The sequence below is a fragment of the Chiloscyllium plagiosum genome, chromosome 8 (genome assembly GCF_004010195.1).
Source record: "Chiloscyllium plagiosum isolate BGI_BamShark_2017 chromosome 8, ASM401019v2, whole genome shotgun sequence".
In the NCBI taxonomy this organism is placed as follows: Eukaryota; Metazoa; Chordata; class Chondrichthyes; order Orectolobiformes; family Hemiscylliidae; genus Chiloscyllium; species Chiloscyllium plagiosum.
Window position 1 is genome coordinate 104,612,975 of NC_057717.1, and position 13,202 is coordinate 104,626,176.

The following is a 13,202-nucleotide window of genomic DNA, read 5'->3' on the forward strand; positions in this document are numbered from 1 at the left end:
ATTATTTCAGAGTACAACAGGTCCTCGATTAAATGGGCCAAGGATTGGTAGATGGAGTTTAATTCAGATAAATGTGAGGTGTTGCATTTTGATAAGGCAAATCAGGGCAGGACTTATACACTTCTTTGTAGAGCCCTGGGGAGTGTTACTGAACAAAGAGGTGCAGGTGCATGGTTCCTTGAAAGTGGAGTCACAGGTAGAGGGGCTGGTGAAGAAGGCATTTGGTATGCTTGTCTTCATTAGTCATAACATGTCCAAAGATGTACAGTTTAAGTGGATTGGCCATGCTAAATTGTCCATAGTGTGCAGGTTAGATGGGTTAGCCATGGGAAAGGCTAATACAGGTATAGAATATGTCTGTGTTGGATGCTCTTTAGAGGATCAGTGTGGACTTGATAGGCTGAATGGCCTGCTACCACACTGTGGGGATTCTATGATTGAGTACAGGAGTTGGGAGGTCATGTTGTGGCTGTACTGGACATTGGTTAGGCCACTGTTGGAATATTGCATGCAATTCTGGTCTCCTTTCTATCGGAAAGATGTGAAACTTGAAAGGGTTCAGAAAAGATTTACGAGGATGTTGCCAGGGTTGGAGGATCTGAGCTATAGGGAGAGGCTGAACAGGCTGGGGCTGTTTTCCCTGGACCATTGGAGGCTGAGGGGTGACCTTACAGAGGTCTATAAAATCATGAGGGGCATGGATAGGGTAAATAGACAAAGTCTTTTTCCTGGGGTGGTGGAGTCCAGAGCTAGAGGGAATATGTTTAGGGTGAGAGGGGAAATATTTAAAGGGACCTAAGGGGTAAGCTTTTCACACAGAGGGGGGTGAGTGTATGGAATGAGCTGTCAGAGGAAGTGGTGGAGGCTGGTACAATTACAGCATTTAAAAGGCATCTGGGATGAGTATATGAATAGGAAGAGTTGAGAGGGATATAGGCCAAGTGCTGGCAAACGGGACTAGGTCAGACTGGAATGATTGGTCAGTGCGTATGAGTTGGACTGGCGGGTCTGTTTCCGTGTTGTCTGTCTGTCTGACTCTGTGTAGGGCCTCAGTTTGTTGTGTATATGCTTGTCTGTGTGTGTGTGTGTGTGTGTGTTTATGTATATCCCAGGCTCCTGGGTAAAACCAGCTGGGGACTGATTGACAGCTGAGCTGCAGAGGGAATGAGTACTTTGTCGTTATGGTAACACTCTGGTTCTCGATTCCCTGGCGGTCTCTGTCTCTGCATTGCCTCGAGGATCAGTGCCATCGATTGAGTGTTGACACTGTGCCAGATCCACAGACTCCTTCAACTGACTGCTGTCACAGAACTGCTCCATGCCAGCCTCCTTCTCGAATTGTTAGGATTGTGTCTGATGAAAAATCAGCCCCAGAAGAGATTAACACCGTGCATAGGAGTTGGTATTTAACAAAGGGTCTGCTGCAGTATATAGCACAACAGTAGCAGGTACAAGCTACGTCACATATTCCAACCTCAACATAGAATCACTGTCCCGTGTTGTGTCTGGGTCATAATGCTGGGACTCTGCTAGCACATAGACAGTAGTGCCTCAAGACGATATTGCACAGACAGCACGCTTTCAGGGACAAACTGGGGCTAGACAGTTAACTGGCTTTGATATGGAGAATGAAGTCAAATTGAAAGATCATGCAGGAGCAAATTACTGCAGATGATAGAATCGGAACTGAAAATGACAAATGCTGGAAATCACAGTGGGTCAGGCAGCATCCATGGAGAGAGAGCAAGCTAATGTATGCTCTGATGAAGAATTATCGGGACTCGAAATGTTAGCTTGCTCGTTCTCCATGGATGCTGCCTGACCCACTGTGATTTCCAGCATTTGTTGTTTTCAGTTCATTTAAGGATCACCTTCCCGGCCTTCTCGCTTCCTGCCCTGACCAAGCTGGGATGCTGGTTACAAGGCTGACTGTGGCTGTGTGGACATTGATCAAACCTTTCTCCCCTCCTTTGGAGTAGGCACCCTGTTACCATGGTGATTCCGAGGCGTTGTCAATTTAGCTCAGGTTATTCCTCAAGGTTCTGTTCTCACGGCGCCATGGTAATGTCCCTACCTCTGGGACAGGAGAGCCAGGTTCAAAAGTCCCATCTGCTTCAGACATGTATCATGTCTGAATCGGGTTGATTTGAAAGATCTCCATCATGATTCCAGCTGATGTTCTGCCTCCAAGGTCAAACAGCCCGGTCTCCACACTGCCATCAATCAAAAGCAAATTGTTAAGTCATTGGAGACACTGCTGGGTTTCCTAGAACTGTACTCAGAGAAGCTGGGACTGGTGCCTTTAGGGAGCAGATATCATTGAACCAACCCATTCAGATATGTTCTGACACACCTCTGGAGCAGATGGCCTCCTGTCTCAGAGGTGGGACCACTGCCACCGCAGCATAAGGACCTTTCTTTAGGACTGCAGAGGGGAAGAGGAAAATTAATATAGTTGTTCCAAATTACACAGCTGTCTCGATACATCAGCTGGTGAGAGGACACACACAGAAGGCGACAGGTTGGAGCTGTGATCGACAGTGAGATGATGCGATCTGGAATCCCTCCCAATGGAGCGATGGAAGTCAGTTGCTCTTCAAAAGAAACTGGATAAAGAGCTGATGAAGAACAAAATTGCTGGATTCTGGGGAAAGAACAAGGAAGGCTGGAGCAAAATTGAATGATGCTCAGGGAGTGAGACAATGGGCTGAATGGCCTTTCTCCGCAAGCTGAAGGAAAGGCAGAATTATTTCATTTCCCCTCTTCTACCAGGAGACACGTGGAGTTTCAATCCTGTGCTCAGTAGGATTATCTGCAGGGTTCACCTTGTTTTAAGTGGCATGGTGGCTCAGTGGTTAGCACTTCTGCCTCACAGTGCCAGGGACCCAGGTTCAATTCCAGCATCAGGCAACTGTCTGTGTGGAGTTTGCACATTCTCCCCATGTTTGCTCCAGTTTCCTCCCACAGTCCAAGGATATGCAGGTCTGGTGAATTGGCCATGCTAAATTGCCCATAGTGTTAGGTGCATTAGTCAGAGGGGAATGGATCTGGGTGGGTTACTCTTCAGAGGGTCGGCATGGATTTGTTGGGCCGAAGGGCCTGTTTCCACACTGTAGGGGAATCTAATCTTAAAACTTTAACCTACCCTGAACCAGGTGAAACTGATTCACTTAAAGGGAATGTGAAGTCTGAAGGAGAATGGACTCCTATGGTGTGGAGGTAATGTCCCTACCCCTAGACTAGGAAGCCTGGCTTCTAGTCCCCCTGCTCCAAGGTTGTGAAATAACCTCTGCAGTGTCCACATTCCCATTAAGCAAATCACTTTCACCTGCTTCAGGGTAAGATGAAGATTAAACCCAGCAGTCACAGAACCAGCAATGGGACCATGTGTTAACTATTTCATCTCTCACTTTCCATTTTTATAAAATATCTTTGGTTCAGTTAAAGGGGAGACCTGGAGCAGCTAAAACAGACTAATTAGAAAAACGTGTGAGTAACCTGGTTTAAAATAACTTTGAGACAAATTACACTGAACTGTGTCAGTGGTGTACATTGGTCAGTGACTAGGTTTTGATTTTAAATAATTGTTAAAGGTCTCTGTAAGAGCCCATGTCCAATTCAGGGGCTTCCAGCTAAGTCAGCATAATCTTACCTCCGGGGAGCAGATGCACTGTTGCTTGAAACTAGAGCTGCAGGTGGACAGGGTGGTGAAGAAGGTGTTTAGGGCACTTACCTTCATTGGTCAGAGCATTAAGTTTAGGGGTTGGGATATAAGGTTGCGGCTGTCCAGGGCACTAGTGTTTTTCTCAGTTTTTTACGCCAATCTAAGGTTTATTGTTCCAGAATCAGGCCCCATCCATTAACGTAGTCACAGTGTACAATTCTGGTTGCCCTTCTACCGGAAAGGTGTTGTTAAATTTGAGAGGTTGCAGAAAAGATTGACAAGGATGTTGCCAGGGTTGGAAGGTTTGATCTGTAGGGAGAGGCTGAATAGACTGGGGCTGTTTTCCCCGGAGCATTGGAGGCTGAGGGGTGACCTTATAAACCTGTTCATAAAATCATGAGGGGCATGAATAGGGCAGATAGACAAGGTCTTACCCCAGGGTGGGGAAGTCCAGAACGAGAGGGCATTGGTTTAAGGTGAGAGGGGAAAGATTTAAAAGGGACCTAAGGGGTAACTTCTTTCACACAGAGGGTGGTACACATATAGGACAAGCTGCCAGAGGAAGTGGTGGAGGCTAGTACAATGACAACATTGGATGGGTATATGAATAGGAAGGGGTTAGAGGAAGATGGGCCAAATGCTGGCAAATGGGACAGGATTAGATTGGGACATTTGGTTGGCGGGGATAAATTGGACTGAAGGGTCTGTTTCCATGCTACGCAGCTCTACGACTATGACTCAACGGTTAGACCTGCACTGTGACTACGTTAATGGATGGGGCCTGATTCTGGAACAATAAACCTTAGATTGGTGTAAAAAACTGAGAAAAACACGTGTGTGAGGGATTCGGAGCAAAAAACAGAACTTACATTCATGTAGTGCCTTCCATGACCTCCAGACATCTTAAAGAACTTGGGAAAAGTGAGGACTGCAGATGCTGGAAACCAGAGTTCTGATCAGAGTGGTGCTGGAAAAATACAGCAGGTCAGGCAGCGTCCGAGGGAGCAGGAAAATCGACGTTTCGGGCTAGGTCCTAAAGAACTTTACTTTGAAGTCTGATTGCTGTAATACAGGAAACATGTAGCCAATTTGTACACAGCAAGCTGCGTCAAACAGGAATGTGAAAACAGAGATCTTACTTTTTATTTAGAGGAGTAACTGTTAGTGGGGTCACTGGGAATAATCCCTATGTTCTGTTTTTCAAAATGGTGCTACATGGCGTTTTGGTGCAATCTTTCCCCCAAAAGACACGGGTTAGGTCAGTGCAATGCCCCCTCAGGGTGGGACGGTGCAGCGCCTCCTCAGGGTGGGACGGAGCAGTACCCCCTCAGGGTGGGACGGTGCAGCGCCTCCTCAGGGTGGGACGGTGCAGCGCCCCCTCAGGGTGGGAGGGTGCAGCGCCCCCTCAGGGTGGGACGGTGCAGCGCCCCCTCAGGGTGGGAGGGTGCAATGCCCCCTCAGGGTGGGACGGTGCAGCGCCTCCTCAGGGTGGGACGGTGCAGCGCCTCCTCAGGGTGGGAGGGTGCAGCGCCCCCTCAGGGTGGGACGGTGCAGCGCCTCCTCAGGGTGGGACGGAGCAGTACCCCCTCAGGGTGGGACGGAGCAGCACCCCCTCAGGTGTGGGAAGGTGCAGTGCCCCCTCAGGGTGGGAGGGTGCAGCGCCCCCTCAGGGTGGGAGGGTGCAACGTCCCCTCAGGGTGGGAGGGTGCAGCGCCTCCTCAGGGTGGGACGGAGCAGTACCCCCTCAGGGTGGGACGGTGCAGCGCCCCCTCAGGGTGGGATGGTGCAGCGCCTCCTCAGGGTGGGACGGTGCAGCGCCTCCTCAGGGTGGGACGGAGCAGTACCCCCTCAGGGTGGGAGGGTGCAACGTCCCCTCAGGGTGGGATGGTGCAGCACCCCCTCAGGGTGGGAGGGTGCAGCGCCCCCTCAGGGTGGGAGGGTGCAGCGCCCCCTCAGGGTGGGACGGTGCAACGTCCCCTCAGGGTGGGACGGTGCAGCGCCCCCTCAGGGTGGGAGGGTGCAGCGCCCCCTCAGGGTGGGAGGGTGCAGCACCCCCTCAGGGTGGGAGGGTGCAGCGCCCCCTCAGGGTGGGACGGTGCAGCGCCCCCTCAGGGTGGGACGGTGCAACGACCTCTCAGGATGGGAGGGTGCAGCGCCCCCTCAGGGTGGGATGGTACAGTGCCCCCTCAGGGTGGGAGGGTGCAACGCCCCCTCAGGGTGGGATGGTGCAGCGCCCCCTCAGGGTGGGACGGTGCAGCGCCCCCTCAGGGTGGGAGGGTGCAGCGCCCCCTCAGGGTGGGAGGGTGCAGCGCCCCCTCAGGGTGGGAGGGTGCAGCGCCCCCTCAGGGTGGGAGGGTGCAGCGCCCCCTCAGAGTGGGAGGGTGCAACGCCCCCTCAGGGTGGGATGGTGCAGCGCCCCCTCAGGGTGGGACGGTGCAGCGCCCCCTCAGGGTGGGAGGGTGCAGCGCCCCCTCAGGGTGGGAGGGTGCAGCGCCCCCTCAGAGTGGGAGGGTGCAGCGCCCCCTCAGGGTGGGATGGTGCAGCGCCCCCTCATGGTGGAATGGTGCAGCGCCCCCTCATGGTGGAATGGTGCAGTGCCATCTCAGAGTGGGAGGGTGCAGCGCCCCCTCAGGGTGGGAGGGTGCAGCACCCCCTCAGGGTGGGAGGGTGCAGCACCCCCTCAGGGTGGGTCGGTGCAGTGCCCCCTCAGGGTGGGATGGAGCAGCGCCCCCTCAGGTGTGGGAACGTGCCGTGGCCCCTCAGGGTGGGAGGGTGTAGCGCCCCCTCCGGGTGGGTCAGTGCAGCACCCCCTCAGGGTGGGAGGGTGCAGCGCCCCCTCAGGGTGGGACAGTACAGCACTCCCTCAGGGTGGGACGGAGCAGCACCCCCTCAGGTGTGGGAAGGTGCAGTGGCCCCTCAGGGTGGGAGGGTGCAGCGCCCCCTCAGGGTGGGATGGTGCAGCGCCCCCTCAGGGTGGTACTGTGCAGCGCCCCCTCAGGGTGGGACTGTGCAGCGCCCCCTCAGGGTGGGATGGTGCAGCGCCCCCTCAGGGTGGGACGGTGCAGTGCCCCCTCAGGGTGGGTCGGTGCAGTGCACCCTCAGGGTGGGAGATTGCAGCGCCCCCTCAGGGTGGGAGGTTGCAGCGCTCCCTGAGTCTGGGAAAGTCAGCATGGAGTGTTGTGTCTGAAGTTGGACTTGAAACTGAAACTTTGAGAGTCAGAGGTAAGTGGTACCAATTGAGGCCACTAATGTTGTCCATTCATCCTGATGGCAAAAAGCAAGGCAAATCCTCTTCCCCACTGATGTTCCATTTAGAATTCCCTACACTCTTCCAACAAAGGTGGCACAGTGGCTCACAGCGCCAGAGACCTGGGTTCAGTTCCCAACTCGGGCAACTATCTGTGTGGAGTTTGCACGTATTCCCCGTGTCTGTGTGGGTTCCCTCCTCACTTTCTCCTTTCCTTCTACAGTCCAAAGATGTGCAGGTCAGGTGAATTGGCCATGCTAAATTGCCCATAGTGTTAGGTGCATCATTCAGGGATGAATGTAGTGGAATGGGTCTGGGTGGGTTGCTCTCTGGAGGGTCGGTGTGACTTGTTGGGCCGAAGGGTCTGTTTCCACACTGTAGGGAATCTATTCAAGTATTGAATTATATTTTGGACTGTTTTTGTATTCTCTTTTTCTAACTTCCCCCCTCAATCCTGGTCCAATCCACTCCACCCCCCATTGTTCCAGTATTGTTAATTACTTTGTTAAAAAAGACTTGAACTGGATTAAGACAAAGGGACCTTGGAGTACAGGTTCATAGTTCCATGAAAGTGGAGTCACAGGTAGACAGGACAGTGATGAAGGTGATTGGTCAGTGCATTGAGTGTAGGAGTTGGGAGGTCATGTTACACTGTACAGGACATTGATTAGGCCACTTTTAGAATACTGATCTTCCTGCTATAGGAAAGGTGTTGTTAAACTTTAAAGCATTCAGAGAAGGTTTGCAAGGATGTTGCCAGGGTTGGAGGGTTTGAGCTATAGGGAGAGGCTGAATAGACCGGGGCTGTCTTCCCTTGAGCATTGGAGGCTGAGGGGTGACTTAAGAAGTGTAATATCATGAGGGGCATGGTCAAGGTCTTTTCCCTGGGGTAGGGGAGTCCAGAACTAGAGGGCATAGGTTTAGGGTGAGAAGGGAAAGATATAAAAGGGACCTAAGGGGCAGAGGGTGGTACGTGTATGGAATGAGCTGCCAGTGGAAGTAGTGGAGGCTGGTACAATTGCAACATTTAAAAGGCATCTGGATGGGTAAATAAATAGGAAGGGTTTAGAGGGATGTGGGCCAAATGCTTGCAACTGAGTCTAGATTAATTTAGGATATCTGGTCGGCATGGATGAGTTGAACTGAAGGGTCTGTTCCATGCTGTACATCTCTGACTCTTAAAAATCAGCACCTTATTAATTCAAGCTTCTGTCAGTCAGGCCCATGCAATCATTAGTATCCACACATGGACAGCAATGAAGAACTGTGTCATCAATGTCCCTGCAGGTGCTGGCTCCACAATTCTGTGATCAATTACAGAGTTTCCACATGCTGCTTGTCAATAAATGGAAGGAGATTGTGTATAGTTTATGGGCAAGTCAGCTGTAGTCGTTCCACCCCCCCCACCCTTCCTCAGCGAGCTGGGTGTTACCTCAAACTTCCTGTTCAGTTAATGCTTCCCTTATACTGCATGAGGCAGGGCCGGATCTGAAAGCAGACCATGTGGGCAGCTGTGCTTTCACTGCTATGGCTCTTCAATGAAGGGAAACCAGTGCTTGGGTGTAAGAGAGAGACAGCCCTCTGTATCTGCAGCATCTGCCCTGACCTGGGATGTCCCAAAGCAAGTTACAGCTGATGAAGCACCTTTCTGCTTTGACGTGGAGTCACTGTTGTTGTGTAGGAACTGTGGTAGTGAACTATTGCAAAGCAGCTCCCCAAAAGGGCTGATTCCCTTAACTCTGAAAGATAGCATGTACTTGGCAGCGCAGCACTCACTCACTCCGTCATTAAAGGTGGATTTCTGGGCTCACATTTCTAGAGTGGAATTTTAGCAGACAACCTGCCCCTGACGGAGTCACTGCTGTTTACTTGTTCATTGACAGGATGTGGGTGTTGCTGGCTGGGCCCAGCATTTCTTGCTTACTCCTGGCCTGCCCTGGGGAAGGAGAGTGGGTGAACTGCCTTCTTGAACCGTGGGTGGGCCACGGTTCACGTGTTCCAGAGAGAATCCCAGGATTTCAGTTGAGGTTAAGAGCCGGATATTCACTTCTTTTTTGAGTTGGAAGTAAACGCTTTCTTTCTGAAATTTGTTTTTCTTTTCTCTCTGTTTAATTTTCGTTCTTATAGCGTTCAGTGAATGAACTGAACACAATCAGGAATGACTTTTATTCCTGTTGCAAGAAATCTAGGAAATGCTACGTCAGTCTTCCTTGACTATTGCTCTATATTTACTAAGGCAAAAACATCTTGCTAGAGAATTGGCACCACGTTTTATTGTGAATATCTTTGTCCCAGGAACTCATATCAATGGGAGTCCTCACTTTTCCTTTACTCCAGCTCTCTGCATCTTCTCAGCCACTTGCACACTTCGTGGGATCTTACCCTGCAGATATCAGGCATGGACTACAGTGCATTGCACAGAAAACCCTGACTATTGTGATCTGTGGACTGGAAAATGCACGATCCGTCACAGAGAAGCAGAAAACAGAGATAGTGGGAATTATGACCTTCCTTGCTGTATTCACTCTCAAATGGCAGTCCCTTGGTTTCACTGTCCTGGGACCTGACAGTCCTCTGACCTTCTGCCGTGTAAGTGTTAGGCCATTACCTGTGGACTGAGTGTGTTACAGAGCAAAGCTGTATTGATGTAGAGCTTCTCACAGACAGTACAGTGTAGTCACTGTCATATGTCCAACAACAGCAGCCAAGCCAAAACCTGATAAATTAACTGAGAATTCTGTTCCTGTGGAGAGAACACATTACTGTATAATGCTGGGACATTGGGTGAAAATCCTTTCCAAAAGTCAAACCAAGGAGTAATGTCCTTTTTAAAAAAAAACTGCTTGGCAATCTTTGTATTTCAAATAAGACATCATATTCCCTCCAACAGTGCGGCACTCCCTCAGCACTGATCCTCCGACAGTGCGGCACTCCCTCAGCACTGACCCCCAACAGTCTGGCGTTCCCTCAGCACTGACCCTCCGACAGTGCGGCGTTCCCTCAGCAGTGACCCTCCGACAGTGCGGCACTCCCTCAGCACTGACCCTCCAACAGTGTGGCGCTCCCTCAGCACTGACCCCTCGACAGTGCGGCACTCCCTCAGCACTGACCCTCCGACAGTGCAGCGTTCCCTCAGCAGTGACCCTCCGACAGTGTGGTGCTCCCTCAGCACTGACCCTCCGACAGTGTGGCGCTCCCTCAGTACTGACCCCCCAACAGTCTGGCGTTCCCTCAGCAGTGACCCTCCGACAGTGTGGTGCTCCCTCAGCACTGACCCTCCGACAGTGTGGCACTCCCTCAGTACTGACCCCCCCAACAGTCTGGCATTCCCTCAGCAGTGACCCTCCGACAGTGTGGTGCTCCCTCAGCACTGACCCTCCGACAGTGCGGCGCTCCCTCAGCACTGACCCCCCAATAGTCTGGCGTTCCCTCAGCAGTGACCTCCCGACAGTCCGGCGTTCCCTCAGCACTCATCCTCCGAAAGTGCGGCATTCCCTCGGTGCTGACCCTCCGACAGTGCGGCGCTCCCTTGGCGCCGACCCTCTGACAGTGCGGCACTCCCTCAGCACTGACCCTCCGACAGTGCGGCGTTCCCTTGGCGCTGACCCTATGATAGTGTGGCGCTCCGTTGGCGCTGACCCTCTGACAGTGCTGCGTTCCCTCGACGCTGACCCTCTGACAGTGCAGCGCTGACCATCTGACGGGACGGCGCTCCCTCGGTGCTGACCCTCTGACAGTACGGCACTCCCTCGGTGCTGACCCTCTGACAGTACGGCGCTCCCTATGGCTTTACCCCATAAGAGGGTTACAGTTGTATCATGGTTACGTGACTGGAGTAATGATTGAATTATTGAGAGCAGTTGCAGAAAAAGTCCATTCGGCCCATTGTGTTGGCACTAGTCTGTAAGAGTGACTCAGCCAATCCAGTCCCTGCCTTTCCAGGAGTATCCCAGAGCCCTAGATTAATGATCATGGTGCCCGGAGTACATTCAATTAAGTTGATTTAATGTGGATTTGAAAGCTAGTCTGAGTGATGGTAGCCATAACAACTATAATTGCTTATCATGAAAATCCAATCTGCTTCACTAAGTTCATTTGCGGCTGTACAGGACGTTAGTTAGGCCACTATTGGAATATTGTATGCAATTCTGGTCTCCCTCTTTTAGGAAGGATGTTGTTAAATTTGAAATGGTTCAGAGAAGATTTACAAGGATGTTGCCAGGGTTGGAAGGTTTAAGCTGCAGGGAGAGGCTGAATAGGTTGGGGCTGTTTTCCCTGGAGCGTCAGAGGCTGAAGGAGGCTTTACAGAGGTTTATAAAATCATGAGGGGCATGGAAAGGGTAAATAGACAAGATCTTTTCCCCTGGGATGGGGAATCTAAAATAGCATAGGTGTAAGGTGAGAGGTGATGATCTAAAAGGGACCTAAGGGGCAACTTTTTCGCAGAAGGTGGTGTCTGGATGGAATGAGCTGCCAGAGGAAGTGGTGGAGGCTCGTACAATTACAACGTTTAAAATGCATCTGGATGGACATATGAGTAGGAAGGGTTTGGAGGGATATGGGCCGGGTGCTAGCAAATGGGACTAGATTAATTTGGGATATCTGGTTGACATGGAAGAGTTGGACCGAAGGGTCTGTTTCTGTGTGTACATCTCTATAACTCTATAATGCACTACAGGGAAGGAAACTGCCATCTTTACCTGGTCTGGCCTACACATGACTCCAGACCCACAGCAATGGGATTGTCTCTGACCTGCTCTCTGCGATGGTCAGAGAGCCTCGAAGTTGCCCTTAAGCAGATTGCTCACTGCGTCACGTTTCAGGGACATGAGGGATGAGCAGTAAATGCTGGGTCTGGTCACTCACACCCACATCCTGTGAATTCATAATGAAAAAGGAGGTGCTGCAGGAAGGATGACGATGGGTCTCCAGTCTGTCACCATGTGACTCTGAACTGCATCTTTCACCACACCTCTCCCAGAATCTATCCCGTTTTGGTGGGAGTTGTTTCGGTTTGGTTTCTCTGACGATTCCTGAGGCTGAAATTGGGATCCATCAGAGTGTGTTCCAGAAGGCATCTGAGGGGAGAGAACACGAGCTCCCAGAGGGTGACGGGTGGATTACATTCTCCATTCCTTTTACACTTGAAACCGAATGCTAGCCCGGTTTCCACTCGTCATCTTTAAAAAGCACAAATTAATGACAGGACTCCAATTCTCCTGAGTTTGTGTTTCTGAGTGAGGCCCACAAACCACCCTTGGCCCGAGCTGGAGGGCGGGGAGAGGAAGTGAGCTGGCTGTCTGGAATGTTGCTGACGTCCCGTTTATATAAAGAAAGAGGAATTCTGGAAGGACTGAGCAAAGGAATGCTGCTAACACAGCAGGAGCCTTATGTATTCCACCTTTTGGAACTGGGTGGAGGTTGTTTTGTCTAAGGGATGAGGTCTGTGCTTAAGGACTGGCTAAGATGCTTCAAGCTCTGGAAGGCAGAAGGCCTGTGAGAATCAGCGAGGACACAGCCTCTTCAGTAGCGGTCAAGATCAGCAATTTGCTTTCTTACCTGAGCAAATGTTTTCATGGCTTCACCGTGAAGGGGGGAGGCAAAGCTGGGGGAAACAAAGTTCCCTCACCCTCAGGGACTCTCACTATTAAACACTGTATTTGTGCCTGTGCACTGCACATTTACAGGCAATGATTCACTTTCATCTGGCTTGTATGACTCACGTCAGTACAGTGCATTCTGGACAAAATCCTACTCATTCTCCCATGCTCTGTTTGTGCATGTCTCACTGTGTACATTGTGGAAAAGCTGAGTTTCACTCAGCCACTGCTGTGTATTTCATACCAGTTCCCCAAAACCTACCCTAGTGAATCATGTGAGTGTCACACTTGGTTTGAACACACAGCGCAGTATTGAACAGCACGGCTGGCTAGGCCCAGTGTGTTATTCTGACAGTTTGAGAGGGGATTACTGTGTCTGTCTGCTGCTGGGGACTGGGATTAGCTTCCACACACAGCCTCCTGCAGAGCGCTCGCCTTATCCAGTAGCATAGAGCTTTAAGAGGATATCCTTCTGTAAATGAATAACGTAACAGAAACTCTGCTTGAACTGAAATCACCTTAACTTTGGGACTATTGAGACCAAGAAGGAATTTGAAAATAATTAATTTAAAGATTAGCTCAGTGTTTGCCTTGGGTTTGGAGCAGAATATGCTAGAGTTTGATTCAGTGCTTTCCCAGGAGGAGGTGGTGTTGAGGCCCCACCACTTCCCCTTCAATTTTATTTTACTAT

General features: G+C 51.2%; 1 long non-coding RNA gene across 1 annotated transcript; it reads right to left on the reverse strand.

Moving 5' to 3' along the window:
* Positions 1-1,858: 1,858 nt before the first annotated feature.
* On the reverse strand, positions 1,859-12,556 carry LOC122552457. Its single transcript, XR_006312407.1, has 3 exons — positions 12,471-12,556; positions 4,534-4,726; positions 1,859-2,213 (listed from the first exon to the last, which is right to left on the reverse strand). It is a non-coding gene; the product is annotated as an uncharacterized LOC122552457 (long non-coding RNA).
* Positions 12,557-13,202: the final 646 nt, after the last annotated feature.